Below are 15,193 nucleotides of genomic sequence, written 5' to 3' on the forward strand. Positions count from 1 at the left end.
CCTCAAAACACTCTTGCTGACTGACATGTGCCACCTTCGTTGGCAGGCATGAGCAGACAACTCTGGACAGCACCCAGTAATACTGGCTTCTTCCACAGCCACCATCCACGACATGGTCATTATAATGTAGAGCCAGCCAGTGTTCAAGTATTTTATGGGCTTGAAATATGAAATATAAAAATAAAAACTTTAAAAGGTTGGGTATTAGAAACTAGCAGTGCTTAAGTTTGCATTTTGAGTCTGCCAGTTCAAATTATGCACTTTCCTGCTTCAAAAAAAACCCCAAGTCGGTGGCCAGATGTTGGCACACTGGGTTAAGGCACATAGTATGAAATGTAGGGACTTGAGCAGTGATCCCAGCTTGAGCCCCCAGCTCTCCTCCTTCAGGGGTTTGGTTCACAATCTCTGAAACTGGTCTACAGGTGTCTTTTTCCCTACCTTCCACTCCCCTCTCAATCTGTCCTTATCCTAACAAGGATAATAATAATACTAAATAAAAAGTGGAAAAATTCCCATATAAGCAGTGGATTCATAGTATAGGCACAGAGCCCGAGAATGACATTAAGGACAAAAATAAACCACTCAACTGCTCCAGCCTCTTTCAGTTTTGTTTGCTATAGAGCAGTGTGTAACACAAAAGCCCTGGGCTTTAGGTCCTGTGGCCCTGTCACTGCTGACTAAAGTCAGTGTCAGGAAATTCAGGAACAGCTGCTGTGGAAATGCTGAAAGGAGCCACACTTTCCCTGAGTGTCCCCTTCTAGGTGTACACCAGTGGAATAGGCAGCAATGGTCTTCACTTCCTTGGCTTAAAAAAAAAAAAAGACATCTAGTGGTAAGGCCTGTCATGCTAAATCTGTTTGCTTACAGATCACTAAACTTTCTCTGCCCTCTAGCTAAGGTCATGTAGTAATAGTTGGTAGAATCTGGGTGTTACCAAAAACAGGATTAAACAGAAGTTGATGTGAGGGCAGTGACGTGCTATGTCATCGCACAGGAGGCTGACTGGTCACGGCAGTGTCACACCAGGGAGAGGCACCTATTAACATGCATGTGGACTAGGGTCGTTGACTTCATCTCCTATTCTGGGACGAGATTCAAGAGTTTTGCAGTAGTGTTGCTGGCTTCTCTCCTTCACTCTGTCTCTTTGACCCTCTATCTCCTTTTGTCCTCACGCTCTACAAAATAAGTCTTCTTAGCGATGGTGTGGAAAAATGTGTTTTTTTAAAAATATATATTTATAAAATGGAAATATTGACAAGACCATAGTGTAAGAGGGCTACAATTGCACACAATTCCCACCACCAGAGCTCCATATCCCATACCCGCCCTTGAAAGCTTTCCTCTTCTTTATCCCTCTGGGAGCAGGGACTCAGGATCATTGCAAAAATGTGTTTTGACTTTCCTGACGACCCAATCAATATTTTACCTTTTACTTTACTGAGTGAGAGCTACAGAGAGGAAGGTACAGAGGAAAAGGCCAGAGCACGGCTCAGCTCTGGCTGATGGTGGTGCTGGGGATTGAACCTGGACCTCAGAGCCTTAGTCATGAAAGTCATTAGCACAGTCATTACACTATGTCCCCAGGGCCCCCTGCTTATTCCTAGAGGAGAAGGAAACTATTTGTCTGTGGAAAATGATGTGAGAAGCAAACTGTAGTGAAAAACATCACTAGGAAAGTAACATTCTTTTTAGAGCAAAAGTTCTAGACTCCTCTCAATGACAAACTTGTTCAGCTGTAAAATGAAGTATGTGATACACCTTCTTGAGTGCATGTTGGATTTGCAATGTAGGCCTTAGAGAGAAAGGATTAATTTATACTCAACTAATTTGTCTCACATTATAGTAACACTGTTGACCTATAGAGTTTGGCTGTGAATACACCTATGGCGCATTCCTGCCAGAATCTGTATCCTGAGTCCACCTGGGAGTGAGTATCAGGCAAATCCAGATGTAGACAATGCCCCTGGACAATAAATGTGACCTTTTAGTAATTCCGTGCAATATGAATTCAGAGACCTGGGTTCCAGGCAGGAGGGGAAGCTTCACAAGTAGTGAAGCAGGGCTAAGGCTGTCTCCCTCTCTACCTCTGTATCTCTCCTTCTCTAACAATTTCCCTCTATTTATATCCACATAAGTAACTGTAAAAACAAAACCTACTATGTGATGCTGTGTCCGGGTTTTGTTTGATTTTTTTTCACAGGCAACAGGAGAAGGTTCTGGTAGCTCACTGCTTTGCCAAGCTCGGACCCAGGCTCGGTCCCGCCCCTCCTCACTGGGAGCTTCAGCGCTGTGGTCTCTTTTCACTTTTCTCAATTTCTAAAAGTAAACCACAAATTTCACAGCCATCTTTTTATGTAATGACGTCATGCTGGTGGCTGATGCGGAGACTATGACTGGATTTTACAGTCCAAGTGGAAAAACACAACAGTCTCTCAGACCTTTATCCAGAAGGAGGCAGAACAGAGCCCAGGCTGGCTGTGCCTGGGCCACCAGAGCAGGTTTCCTGACCCACCTGGTTCATCTCAAGTCCCCAGGTCAAGGCTTTGTCTGTCCAAACACAGCTGGGTCCTGCAGAGGGCCCTTTTTCCCAAAGGTGAACCCTAAGAACACCACCTTGGGGTATGAGGCACTGGCCTGCCAGGCCCATGGCCTGCGCCCCGCGCCCGGTTTTTGCGCGGCCAGTGTACACCCGAGCCCTCCCACACAGTTCCGGTACCGCCCACACAGTTCCGGTACCGCCCACACAGTTCGGGACCCGCCACACGCCTGGCCCCGCCCACACGCTGCCCACGTGGCCCGCCCCAGCCACACTCTGGCCCCGCCCACAGGCGGCTCAACCGCCTCTTAACGACCCCAGCGGGCAGCGCCCCGGCCCCTGCCCCACGCGCCCCTCTGGCAGCTTAACTGTCCCCGCGCACCTGGCGCCCCGCCCCCGCGCGCCCAGCACCCCCCGGGCCGCGAACAGTTCCCGCCCCCGAGCCCGGCTGCGTCTCGGCGCGGCTCAGGCCCCCTCAGCCCGCAGAAGACGGCGGGCGCCTCCGCCCAGCAGGAGCGCCGCCTCCCCGTAAAGGGCGCCCGACCCCAGCAGGGCTGAGCTCTGCCCCGGGCCCCAGTCTGGCCCCTGCGGCTCCTGGGTCCCCGCGTCTGCGGGCCCGGGGGTGGGCGCCCTGCGGAGCCCGAGTCCGAGGGCTGCGGGCCCGGGCTGCCGCCCGCGGGGACACTGAGCCGCAGGCCGCGTCCTGGGGTCGCGCCCGGGCTGCTGTGCCGCTGAGCCCGCGGGGACGGGGGCGAGGCCTGCGCGTGGGGACAGGCTGAGCCCGCGAGCTGCGCTGCACCTGCCGTCACCTCCGTCTCCCGGGGCTGGGGGTCCCGCCATGACGGAGGGGAGCGGAGGCCACAGGCCCCTGAGCCGCCTGGAAATGTCTGAGCCCAGGCAGCCCGGCCTTCCAGGCGCGCACACCCGGATGTGAGGTGAGCGGCTGTTCGCCTGTCACACTTCTGCTGGCAGTGTGTTTCCCTCTGACGCTCCTCCGGGTGCCGCTTGGGCGACGCGTCTTGCGAAAAGCGGTTCATTTCCAGCGTCGCCTAGACGCGCTGACCTAGAGGCTTTCCCGGTTCTTTGGCTGAAGCTCGTTTGCGTCTGGAGTGTGCGGAGACCCGCGTGGAGGCCTGGGGCGGCCTGCGCTGGGCAGTGGTGCGGCTGTCGCCAGGTCTGGGGGCTCCTCACGGACGCCCTGCCGGCTGCTGCCTCCCATGCCGGGCCTCAGCCCCCAGGGCTCTTCCTGCCGCGGGCCTGGTGGGCCTGGGCCGGCAGCTGCCGGGTGGGGAGCGGAGGGCGACTTGGAAACCCTGTGCCCCGCCTGAGATACAGAAAGGGATCCCGCTGGAGCTGGCTGTGCTCCCGCTGAGGCGCCCTGGGCTGCAGGCGGCCTGAGAGGCTGGTTTCTCACTGCAGCTGGGGCGCTGTGTGTCTGTTAATGACACGTGCGTGCTGTCGGGGTGAGACAGGCCGCCACTGCCTCCGCAGTCTGGTTCTTGTTGTTTTCTGGCCTCCTGGACGCTGCTCCCTTTGAACACTTTCTTGTGCCAGAGACAGTCAGAGAGACACAGAGATGTAGAGGGGCCACGGCACTGTGCCACTGCTGTGAAGCCTCTTGTGCCTGAGGGCTCAGGCCTGCCCACTGCACATGCTGCCCTGAGCTCTGCTGGGTGAGACATCTCCCAGCTCCCACTGAGCTGATAATGCAAAAACTAGGCTGAAGAAGGAAGAACATGGTGATGATACCAGAAGAGTTGTTTGTTACATGTTTTTTGTATATTATCTCTACAGATCCTGAAGCTTGTATACGGACTTTTGCTGCTGCCAGACCAACGGTCTCTTCAGATGGAGAGATACAGGGAGATGAGAGATGCCCCGGCTTCAGAGATTCCTCTGATGCCGTGTCAGCTTCCAGGTGGTGCTGGGACTTGAACCTTGTCGACTTGTTTCGCAAAGCACACTCCCTTCCTGGTGAGCAATCTCCCTGACTAGTCCTTTCTGTTCAGACTTCTAACCCCAGCAGTATTTATTAAAGTATTTACTTACGCACTTGATCAGTAGGCAACTGTAAAAGTGAATGTGGCACAGCTGGGTGAAAAGGTCTTCAGGATACTCACCTGTTCTGCTGATTTCTGACACAAACTCACTTTTTGCTCCATATCTGACCAGGATCTGCAGGTGGCACAGCCTTTGCTGCTCCCTGGACCTCCCTCTGCTTGGCCTGTCCCGCCTATCGTGTTGCCACCCATCAAGTCTGCCTTTGTTCACAGTCCTGCTGGCACCGGATGAACACCCCAGGGGCAGAGGTGAGCAGGAAGAGACAGGACAGATCAGTGGAGGCATTTCATCCCTTCAGAGACCAGCACACTGCATCTGACACGACATCATTGAGTAAGTGGTTGACACTCCACAGAATAGCAGCGACCATTTGTGGGGAGACGATTCCATGCCATCCTCTCTGCTTCTCAGAGCATCTTCTCATTCAACCTCCAGAGCAGTCCTGTGAGGTGGACAGGCTGTGCGTGGCTGATGGCACCTGACTGTCTGTTCTCCTTGTGTAGAATGTTGAGTTTACAGAACCTCTGAATCAGGTCTGGCTTGTACAGTACCTGGTTTACTTATCACACTACATTCATTTCTCTGCCGTTGCTTCTGGATACTCACTGTGCCCTTAAGGTGTAGTCTGAACTGTGCTTCTTTTATTAAGGCTCCCGAAAAAAGACTCTAGAATGTGTGTGGGGGAGGGAGAGTGAAAAGCACACCTGTGTTTCTTAGTGGTAGACCGAGAGGAGTATGAGAGAGTAAGGGGACAAGGTCATGCCCGCCTGCCTGCTGCTGTTCTCTCAGGCTATTTGAACAGTGGGCTTAGTGGTCAACAACTTCCTACACGAAAGCCCCATCTGTGAAGTTGAGAAAGGCAGAGCTGCGATGAATGAGCACTGTCTCTGGTCCTCATTCCATGCACCACATCACCTACTGAGAGTCCTGGGCTTGCAGGACTGCAGCTGGAAGCCATTGATTCTTACACTTCTTCCACACATAGTGATTCCATTGTCCTTTTAAGCTAACACGTTGAACAACCTTTGAAAATGATGATCATCCTGGCCCACTGGGAAATGCCTTGGGGAACTTAATTTATTCATGCAGCATAAAGTTATACTGAGACAGATAGAAATGCTCACTTTGGGAATCGGGTGGTAGCACAGCGGGTTAAGCTTACATGGTTCAAAGCAGAAGGACCAGCGTAAGGATCCCAGTTCAAGCCCCCGGCTCCCCACCTGCAGGGGTGTTGCTTCATAGGCGGTGAAGCAGGTCTGCAGGTGTCTGTCTTTCTCTCCCCCTCTCTGTCTTGCCCTCCTCTCTCCATTTCTCTGTCTTATTTAACAATGAAGAAATCAATAACAGTAATCATAACTACAACAATAAAAAGGACAACAAAAAGGGAAAATAAATAATAACAAAAACAAAAAGGAATGCTCACTTTGAAAGAATAGTATAAACAATGTAATTGAGCAGTACTCCTGTCCTCACATAGGCTTGCCAGTTGCTTTATGCTCCCCCTCCACAAACCACCCTCCTCCTCTCCCCTACTTCCTTCATCTTCTCATTCTCCTCCTCCAGCTCCACTGCCTCTAGGTAGGTTCCACTTATGTTTCCCTCTTCAGTTCAAGCATTATTTCTTTAGCCTTGTCTTCATCTGGCACAGCCCCCAATTCTTGCTTCTCTTTTGAATCAGCCCCTTAAAACTTTTGCTCTTTTGCCTTCTTAGCCCTGGACCCAGACTCTTCCTCAGTATTTACCCCTTTCCTTCATTCCTCTATTCAACTTCAAATTATTTACCTTATCTACAAACAAACAAAAAACAGTATCTTAAAGCTCTAAAATTTCTGAATTGTATATATACATATAATTTTATTTACTGTTAAAATCTACAAGTGGGAAATCGAGGCTCTCAGTGCCTTTATCTGGAAAGACACATACCCACTTGGCCCCCCTTCCCAACACAACTCTGCAGTTCAGCCCAGGGGTGGGGCAGTCCCCACATGCCCCCTCAGCCCTGTCCTCTGAGTGGTGGCCCTGGCAGCTCTCACACACTTCTGCTGGCCTTCCTCTTGATGGCCTCCCACTTTGTCCTCTGCTCTGCTGTGGTAGATGGGACTCCATGGGCCAAGGACCAGGGCTTTTCTCCTCGGGATGTGCTGGTAGGTGCAGACTGGAGCAGAATGGGACTGGGAGGCTTGTGTGGAGAGTGGAGCTGGGTGTTCACACTGGGACAGGCTCTTGTGGAGGAAAGTGCCTGGTGGTACTGGGTGGGGTGTAGGACTCCCCCGACACCCCCCCACCCCCATGAATTTGGCTCAGAGTGCAGGAGGCCTATCTGGTGAGGCAGGAACTGACCTAGGAGAGGGACTCCCACAGGCTGAGGGCAGCCCAGAGCACATGGCCTGCAAGGGGCAGGTGAGCCTGGGGCCTACCCATGAGGAAAGGCAGGTGGATCAGCCTCAGGTCTCTCTCTCTTTTTATCTCTCTCTCTTCCTCTCTCTCTCCCTCTCTCCCTCTCTCCCTCTCTCCCTCTGTCCCTTTCTCCCTCTCTCCCTCTCTCCCTCTCTCTCTCTCTCCCTCTCCATATATCTGGAAATGTCATATGAAGAAGGCAGCCTAGAGGTGGGGTTAGCAAAATGTTTTCCTGCACTTTTTCACTTGGCCTTGAAAATATGACAGAATCCTCTGAAGGACATATGAGATTCATAAATCAATATATATATATATATATATATATATATATATATCTGCTTCTTGTTTTCATCTGGATTGCTGACCTGTGGACCCCTCATCTCAAGTTCTTGGTCAAAGTCCTCTCTGCTTCTGGAAAAGTGTTTCATAGATTTCTGATGACATGTGTTCTTATTCCATTGTCAGTGTAGTAAGAAATAACTAAAATACAGAGTGCCTAAGACTGACAAGGGTAGAAAGGTGGGGGTTGGAGAATTGGATAAAGAGATAACAATCTATGACAAAATTCCCTCCAAGTCTGGGGAGAAGAATGTGATTATCATATGTAGAAAACTTGGGACAAGTGACAAGTCGACAGTAGTTTCAGTGATTTCCCTCTTTGGAATTGCTCCATCCTTTTTCCCCCTGGCAGAATTGAATTTAAGGAAATATAGTGTAACCTTGAATTAAATGGGATTGGAGACAAAAGATTCAGTGCATATGGTGACATGAAAATGCATTCCATCAATAGTCATGCAAACTCACACTGTTTGGACTTGTGATAATAAAGCTGGTTTTGATAACAAAACACATTGCCTGGTCCAAGCTAACCCTGGGAAGCCAAAGCTAAAGGTCAGGCACTAGGTGGCACTGTTGACCCCCGTAAGATCAGGGCTTTCCAACCCAACCCCTCAAAGCCCTTCACTAGCTGTCTTTTGAGCTCTGATTCCCTACTCAGCTACCCTGCTCCATGCTTTTCATGGCTCCAACTTCCAAAGCATCTGGTTCCCCAGGAAAACAAGAATCAAGTGGCTTATGCAGAAAATGGAGGGAACAGCTCAGTAAGAGGCAGGTAGGAACATGAGCTGGAAAGGAGATTCTCCATGGCCAGCTGCGCAGAGGGTGGCGTGTCACAGGGGGAGGGCCCTGTGTGAAGCAGTGACCCCAAGGACAGGCAATAGACAGATGATCAGCTCTGCAAACAACAGAAGAGTCACAGTGGTGGGAGGCCCCCATGTCCCTTCACCAATCTCCCATCAGCCCTTTGTTCCCTGCATGGCTTTTAGGATGCCATTTCTCATGTCCCAGCTTACCTGTTTTTTTTTTTTATTTAAAATTCATTTATTTATAGGGAATGGAGGAGAGAGAGAACAAACCAAGACATCACTCTGGCTCATGTGAGTTATCAAGCTTAGAACCTCATGCTCATGCTCAAGGCATTCTTTACTCACTGGCCACCTCCTGGGATAGCTAGTGGCAGGAAGAAGACAGCAGAATCCATGCTGCTTCCCTCTGAGATAACTCCTGCTCACACATGGGGCAGGTTCAGGCCATGGAGCAAAACATAGGAGCACCCTAGTGTGATGGTGGGCAGACACCTACCATGGGTAGGGGAGAGATTGGACCTATGTGTCCACAAATGTACTGTAAACCATTATCCCTCAGAAAAGTGAACAGGAGATGACTCAGTTTCTGTACTTTCTGTGAGGAAAAACCCAGAAGAGAAGTTAGGCTGTGGCATCTGGTTGTGCTAGGGATTGAACCTGGGTCCTGGGTGCCTGAGACATACACATGTGGGGCTGTAGCACAAAGAGCTAGCTCCCTGTCTTCTCTCGGGCTAATTTCCGGTGGTGACATGGTGATTTTGTGATTGTAATGAAGCAAAGAGAGCAAATGCTGCCTCTCACACATGTGCAACACTGCTGAGTCAGCTGCCTTTCTCTTATTTTTATTTTTATAGAAATAGAGCACAAAGCACAGGTCCACCATCTATAGAATTCTACTCATTTTATGTGAGTTCTCGTGTGAGTCTGGAGACTATATGTGGAGTCTGCTTTGGGCTTTGCAGGTTCCCAGCTATTTAGAAGTGAGCCTCTATCCTCAAGATGAAGGGGTTTTCAATTTGTACCTCGGGGGGCTGATGGAATAGTTCAGTTGGGTAGTGCACTGCTTCAACAAGTGGATGACCCAGGATTGAGTTTGGGCCCCACTGCATTGAAAGAATCTTTGGTGCTGATGTTCCATTGCTGCCCACCCTCCTCTTTCTCTCTCTCATCCCCACCTCTGTCTCCCAATCTCTAAGAAAAAAAATATATGGGAGTTGTGTGGTAGCGCAGTGGTTTAAGTGCAGGTGGCATAAAGCACAAGGACTGGTGTAAAGATCCCGGTTCCAGGTTCCAGCTGCTGACTCCCCACCTGCAGGCGGAATCACTTCACAGGCGGCAAAGCAGGTCTGCAGGTGTCTTATCTTTCTCTCCCTGTCTCTATCTTTCCCTCCTCTCTGTATTTTTCTCTGTCCTGTCCAACAAGGACTACATCAATAACAACAACAATAATAACTACAACAATAAAACAACAAGAGCAACAAAAGGGAATAAATAAATATTTAAAAAATACGTGTTTGTGTACTGTGTGTGTTTCATATATATATATATATATATGGTTGACAATAGTAATGCTGTGTAATATGTTATCACAGAGAGAAGAGAAAGCTGAATCTGAGAACAAGATACCGCACACTACTACCATGCTGCCAATACACACCGGACCTCCAGTAGTCCTTAATGAGGGCAGAGTTCATGAAGAATAGATGGAGTCTGGGTGCCATGGGGAGCAAGGGGGGAAGAAAAAAACATAGGAGGAAGAAGGAGAAAGAGCAATTGGACGAATATGTCCAAGACTGGAAGCAGCCCCAGTCTGATCACAGTGAGCCAATTCCATCACTGGAGGGATCTCAGAAGTTGTGGAAGCACCTGTCATACACTAAGAAGACAATACATCTCTGAAGCAGTGAGTCTGCAGGGCGACATCCAGATCTCAGACGATGTGGGTCAGATAACTTAGCCAGTAGAGAAGGAAAAGGAGACCCGATGGGAGCTGCAAAGTCCACCTGAGTGGGTGATAGTGTTTCCTGTCCAGAGACTTCAATGTCTGCCCGGAAGAGGAGCAGAGATGTAACCGAGGTGAATTTAAAGCCTCCCAGTTAAGACTGGAAGACTGAGTGAAGAAAAGCAGAGGTGAGCACGATGCCCGCCTTTCCACAAAGCTGGGCTCACAGAGGACCTCAGCAGTCTGAGGGAGAACTTAACATCTTAGAGACTCTCTAAGACATGAGGGAGGAGGCCCTGCAAATGAAGATCAGACAACTGAAGGTGGAAGATAGAAAGGAGGGCCTGGCAGTTGCAGAAACGAAGGTTAGTGCGGTTAGTGCGGCTGGGAAAGAAGCAAAGCACTGCCAACAGAAATTTAAAGACACCAAAGAAGGGTAGGAGAAGTCAGAACATTCATGTAAAAGGCAGTGTTGGGCTCCAAAGAAAATGGCTCATGTCTACTGATTGAAAGCATGTGTTGCAGAGAGGGTGGTGGGCTCAGTGAAGCCTTGATGGGAGTGCATCATGAGATGACATTCCTGCAAGAACAGATGGCGGAAAGAGAAATGCAGGAAAATCCAAGCCAGCAAAGCCTCCAGTGAGGGTTGTCCAGAGGCCGCAGGTGCCCAGTTGCCCCTACCCTGAGATGGTGGGAGAGAGTCTGTCCCCACTGCCTGCACAGCCACTGCAGGTGTGTGCTCAGCCAGGGGCAGGACAGCAGAGGAGATGGGGGGAGGGGTGGGAGGGCTACCAGAATGAGAAACTGCAACCCAGGCTCCCCTTCCAAGAGTGTCCTGACAGAGGAGCAGGCAGCCATGGCTGGGAGAGGCCCTGCAGAGTGTCCCTCCTCACAAATCCCACCCTCAGCAGAGACCCTGCTCCACCATGATGCTCCCTGTGCTGCCAGCTCCAGGCTGCTGCTCTTTGGGGCCTCACTCAGTGCGGCCACAGTTCATAGGGGGTTGCCCCTCCCACCCTGTGCTTTCATCCCACTTCACACTCCTCAGACCCTACGCCCCTCTTGGGAAGCTCTGCTTCTCTGGCGTATATCCATCAGCCCCAGCCCAGGGCCTGTGGCATTACACACCTCCACGTGTGGGACTGCAGACTCACATGCCCCAGGGGTCCCCAGAGTGTTCCTCCTGCCAGAGACACACCACCTTCTGGAGAGAGACAGAAGCAGCCACCTCAGAGCTGCTGCTAGACACAAGCAGTCTCCCAGAGTCACCATCCGGGACCTCATCAACTTAGTGCAGATGAACTAGATTGTGAATAAAGTCTTCCACAGGCTTTATCATTTAAACAAACAAACAAAAAAACATAGTTGGGGTTTCAGAACAAGTGGTGCTGAAGGCTTGCATTTTTGAGTCTGCCAATTCAAACTTTGCATGCTTCTGTTTTAATAAAAATAAAAGCCACTCAACCTCTTCTGCCTCTTTGCAGATTTGTTCAATACAGAGCAGTGTGTGACACAGGATAACCGGGCTTTAGTTCCTGTGCACTTGTCAGCAAATGCAAGGACATCTCCTGTGGAAATCTTAGAAGTGCTGCATTTCCCTGTAGTGTGCTGCTGTTTGGTGTGCTGCTGTGGAATACGCAGCCATCCCGTCAGAAATCCTGATTTAAACATCAGTGACAAAGGCTGTTACACTAACAAGTTTACCAACAGGCCACTAAACTGTATCTGCCTTCTTGCAAGAGGTCTTTGTAGTAATGTTGGTGAACTCAGATTATTAATTTTAAATATTGATTTAAGTGCAGGTTTAGGCAAGGTTACAAACCATGTGTCATGGTTGTGGCACACCCACTAGAGTGCACATGCTAACCTGCACAGAGAACTGGCTTCTAGCTCCAAGCTCCCACTTGCAGGGGGGAAACTTCACTAGCTGTGGAGCACTGCTGCAGGTTCTCTTCCTCCTTTCTCTCTCTGTCTCACCTTCTTTCAAAAAATTAGTTAATAAAAGGCCCAGGATTGGTGATGTCATGCAGTCACCAAGCCCCAGAGATGACCCTGATGGCAACAAATAGGTGTGAAAGATGAGTCACAGCCCCCCACCTGTGTTCACTGACTGCTCAGCACAAATGCCTAAAGTATCATTTGTAGACATAGGGATTTAGAATGATGTATGGCTTGAAATTTCAAAATGGGCAATATGCAGTTTGGCAGTAAGCAACCACAGAAGTATTTTAATTGTATCATAGATGTAAGAAAAATATAAGACTCATAGGCTACTGTACAATCATGATTTAGTGATTGTTAGAATTTCATCAATGTTTATTATACTAAGTTATAAATACCACATTTTTCAGGGTTGTTCATAATATGGAAAACATGTATAAGGAAGTATTTGCATGGACAAAATATTTCTAAGGTCAGTGGATATTATACAAAGAACTGGTGTTTGTAAAAGGAAATTTTATGATAGGGTTTTTAAGAAGGCATCAAGATAATTTTTTCAGCAGAGTACTGGTTAGCTCTGGCTTATGGTGGTGCTGTGGATTGAACTTGAGCCCTTTGGTACCTCAGGCATAAAAGGCTTTTTTGCATAACCACTGTGCTATATCTCCCCAGCCCATAAACTATTTTAAATATTCACTAAGAATAGCCTACTTTAAGAACAAAGACATCACCTCATTACAATAATGGCATGGGGGATGGGCCATCATTAGTGACACATGGAATAAATCTCTGGATTTAGTAATTCAATAAAGTCCCAATTTAAGCAAAAAAAAAAAAAAATGTTACTTTGATGAGAGAGCCTGAGACAGAGATACCAGAACACTGCTTAGTTCTGACTTACGATGCTGCTGGGTATTGAACCTTGGATCTCAGTGCCTTTGTCATGGAAGTCTTTTACATTATATAGTCTCCCAGACATCCTTGTTTGTTACTAAAGGAGTATGGAACTGTATTTTCTGTTGAAAATGATATTTGAAAGCAGATTTCATTTTGAAAAAAGTCACTAGGAAAGCAACAACTCTAGCTAGACCAGGAAGTACTAGACTGTTCATAGTGCTATTTTTCTGAGCTGTAAAATGAAATATACAATAAACCTTCATACAGTTCAAAAGTGGTCTTTTGGAAGAAAAGGAGTAATCCCTAGTCCAGCGTTTGTCTCAAGCTTATTGTAACGGTGTTGTTCAGTAGTGTTTCATGTTTTAACAAAAAGTGAAAGCATGGAGCCAGCTGGTGGGTGGTGCCCCTGGTTGAGCACACATGTTAGAAAATTGAAATCAGTAGTCCGGCAGGTTAAGCACACGTGGTATGAAGCACAAGGATCAGCTTAAGGATCCTGGTTTGAGCCCCCGGCTCCCCGGCTCCACCTGTAGGGGGGTCCTTTCACAAGTGGGGAAGCAGGTCTGCAGGTGTCTTATCTTTCTCTTCCCCCTCTGTCTTCCCCTCCTCTCTCTAGTTCTCTCTCTTCTATCTAATAAAAGATAACAACAACAATAATAATAATTATATAACACCAATAAACAACAAGGGCAACAAAAGGGAAATTTTAAAAATTAAAAAGAAAATTGAAATCACCTGTGTGACACCTCTGCTGAAATCTGCCTCTGCAATACATCTGGGAGTAAAATCATGCACATCCAGATGTGGGAAGTCCTCCTGGGTAGTTAATGGGATCTAAACAATTTGATGCAATAAGAATTCAGAAACCTGGGAGCTGGGCAGTAGTGCAACAGGTTAAGCGCACATGGTGCAAAGCACAAGGACCAGGAATAAGGATCCCGGTACGGGCTTAAGGATCCAAGTTCCAGTCCCTGGCTCCCCACCTGCAGGGGAGTCACTTCACAAGTGGTGAATCAGGTCTGCAGGTGTCTTTCTTTCCCCCTCTGTCTTCCCCTCCTCTCTCCATTTCTCTTTGTGTCCTAACAACGATGACATCAATAATAACAATAATAACTACAACAACAATAAAAAACAATGGCAATAAAAGGGAAAATAAATATTAAAAAATTTAAAAAGAAAAAAAGAATTCAGAGACCTAATAACCCAATGCAAAATGTAATCATTGGTTCACTGTAGAAGGCCTATTTGGAACATGTGAAGCTTTTGAAAAGGGACAGCATCTATCCAATATAAAAATCAAGGTTGCTTTTCTTAGCTCTGATGATGGGAGTGTGTAAGAGAATGTTCTTGCTAAAAGGCCCATATTAGGGGATAGAAAATAGCACCACAGCTAGTGCACATATTACCATGCTGGAGGACCTGGGTTCAATTCCCTAGCCCCCATCTGCAGAAGAAAAGCTTCCCAATCAGTGAAGTAGTACTGCAAGTATCTCTTTCTTTTCCTCTCTACTACCCTTGCCCTCTCAGTTTCTCTCTGTCCTATCAAAAAAAATGGAAAGAAGGGGGAAAGAAGGGTGACCATCGGGAATGGTACACTCACTGTGCAGCCTCTGAGCCCCACTGATAACCCTGTTGGCAATAAAAAAGAGGAAGGGGAGGTGGAGGTAGAGAAGAAGAGGGAGGAGGAGAAGATAGAAGAGAAAGAAAGAGGAAAATAAAAATGTTCATCTTGAAGCACTTAGCAAGTTTTGTGATGAAGTATTTTGAAGTTTGGACAATTCCAATGATGTAGTAAAGGGAAACAATGAGAGAAGAAGAGAAAGAGACAAGTGAGAGAGGGGAGAGAGTAGAGAGTGTGGCATATGCAGAAGCACTTTCCTGGGGAAGCTATGTAAGGAGAAGAAGCTTTGTGTTTAGTCAGTTCAGCTCCTTGAATCCCAACACATTTCCATTCCATGACCTTGTGGTTCCATGACAGCATGCCACTCTCTGAGTAGGAAGGACCCTTTTTCAGAATGTACTAGAGATTCAACTCAAAATCATCTGCATGTGCTCTACTGCAGAATGGAACATTTTTATTCCTTTTTGTGACCAAGTGGAGTGCAGGAGACAGAAAGAGAGAGCCAGGGAAGGAGAGCAGCTGAGATCTAGCATAACACTGCAACCTCCCTCCATGGACTTCTCCTGTGCTCCTGTGTGGTGGGAAGTGAAGTCAACGCCTCACACATACGGGGCAGGTGCTGTGCTGCTGAGCCACCCCCTTGACCTAAGGGT

General features: G+C 48.3%; 1 long non-coding RNA gene across 1 annotated transcript; it reads left to right on the top strand.

The window, feature by feature from the left end:
• The first annotated feature begins 2,810 nt into the window (after positions 1-2,810).
• On the top strand, positions 2,811-11,549 carry LOC132533878 (uncharacterized). Its single transcript, XR_009545626.1, has 4 exons — positions 2,811-3,064; positions 4,331-4,510; positions 4,709-4,930; positions 9,732-11,549. It is a non-coding gene; the product is annotated as an uncharacterized LOC132533878 (long non-coding RNA).
• The last annotated feature ends 3,644 nt before the right edge of the window (positions 11,550-15,193 follow it).

Source organism: Erinaceus europaeus, chromosome 17 (assembly GCF_950295315.1).
Source record: "Erinaceus europaeus chromosome 17, mEriEur2.1, whole genome shotgun sequence".
NCBI classification, from domain to species: Eukaryota; Metazoa; Chordata; class Mammalia; order Eulipotyphla; family Erinaceidae; genus Erinaceus; species Erinaceus europaeus.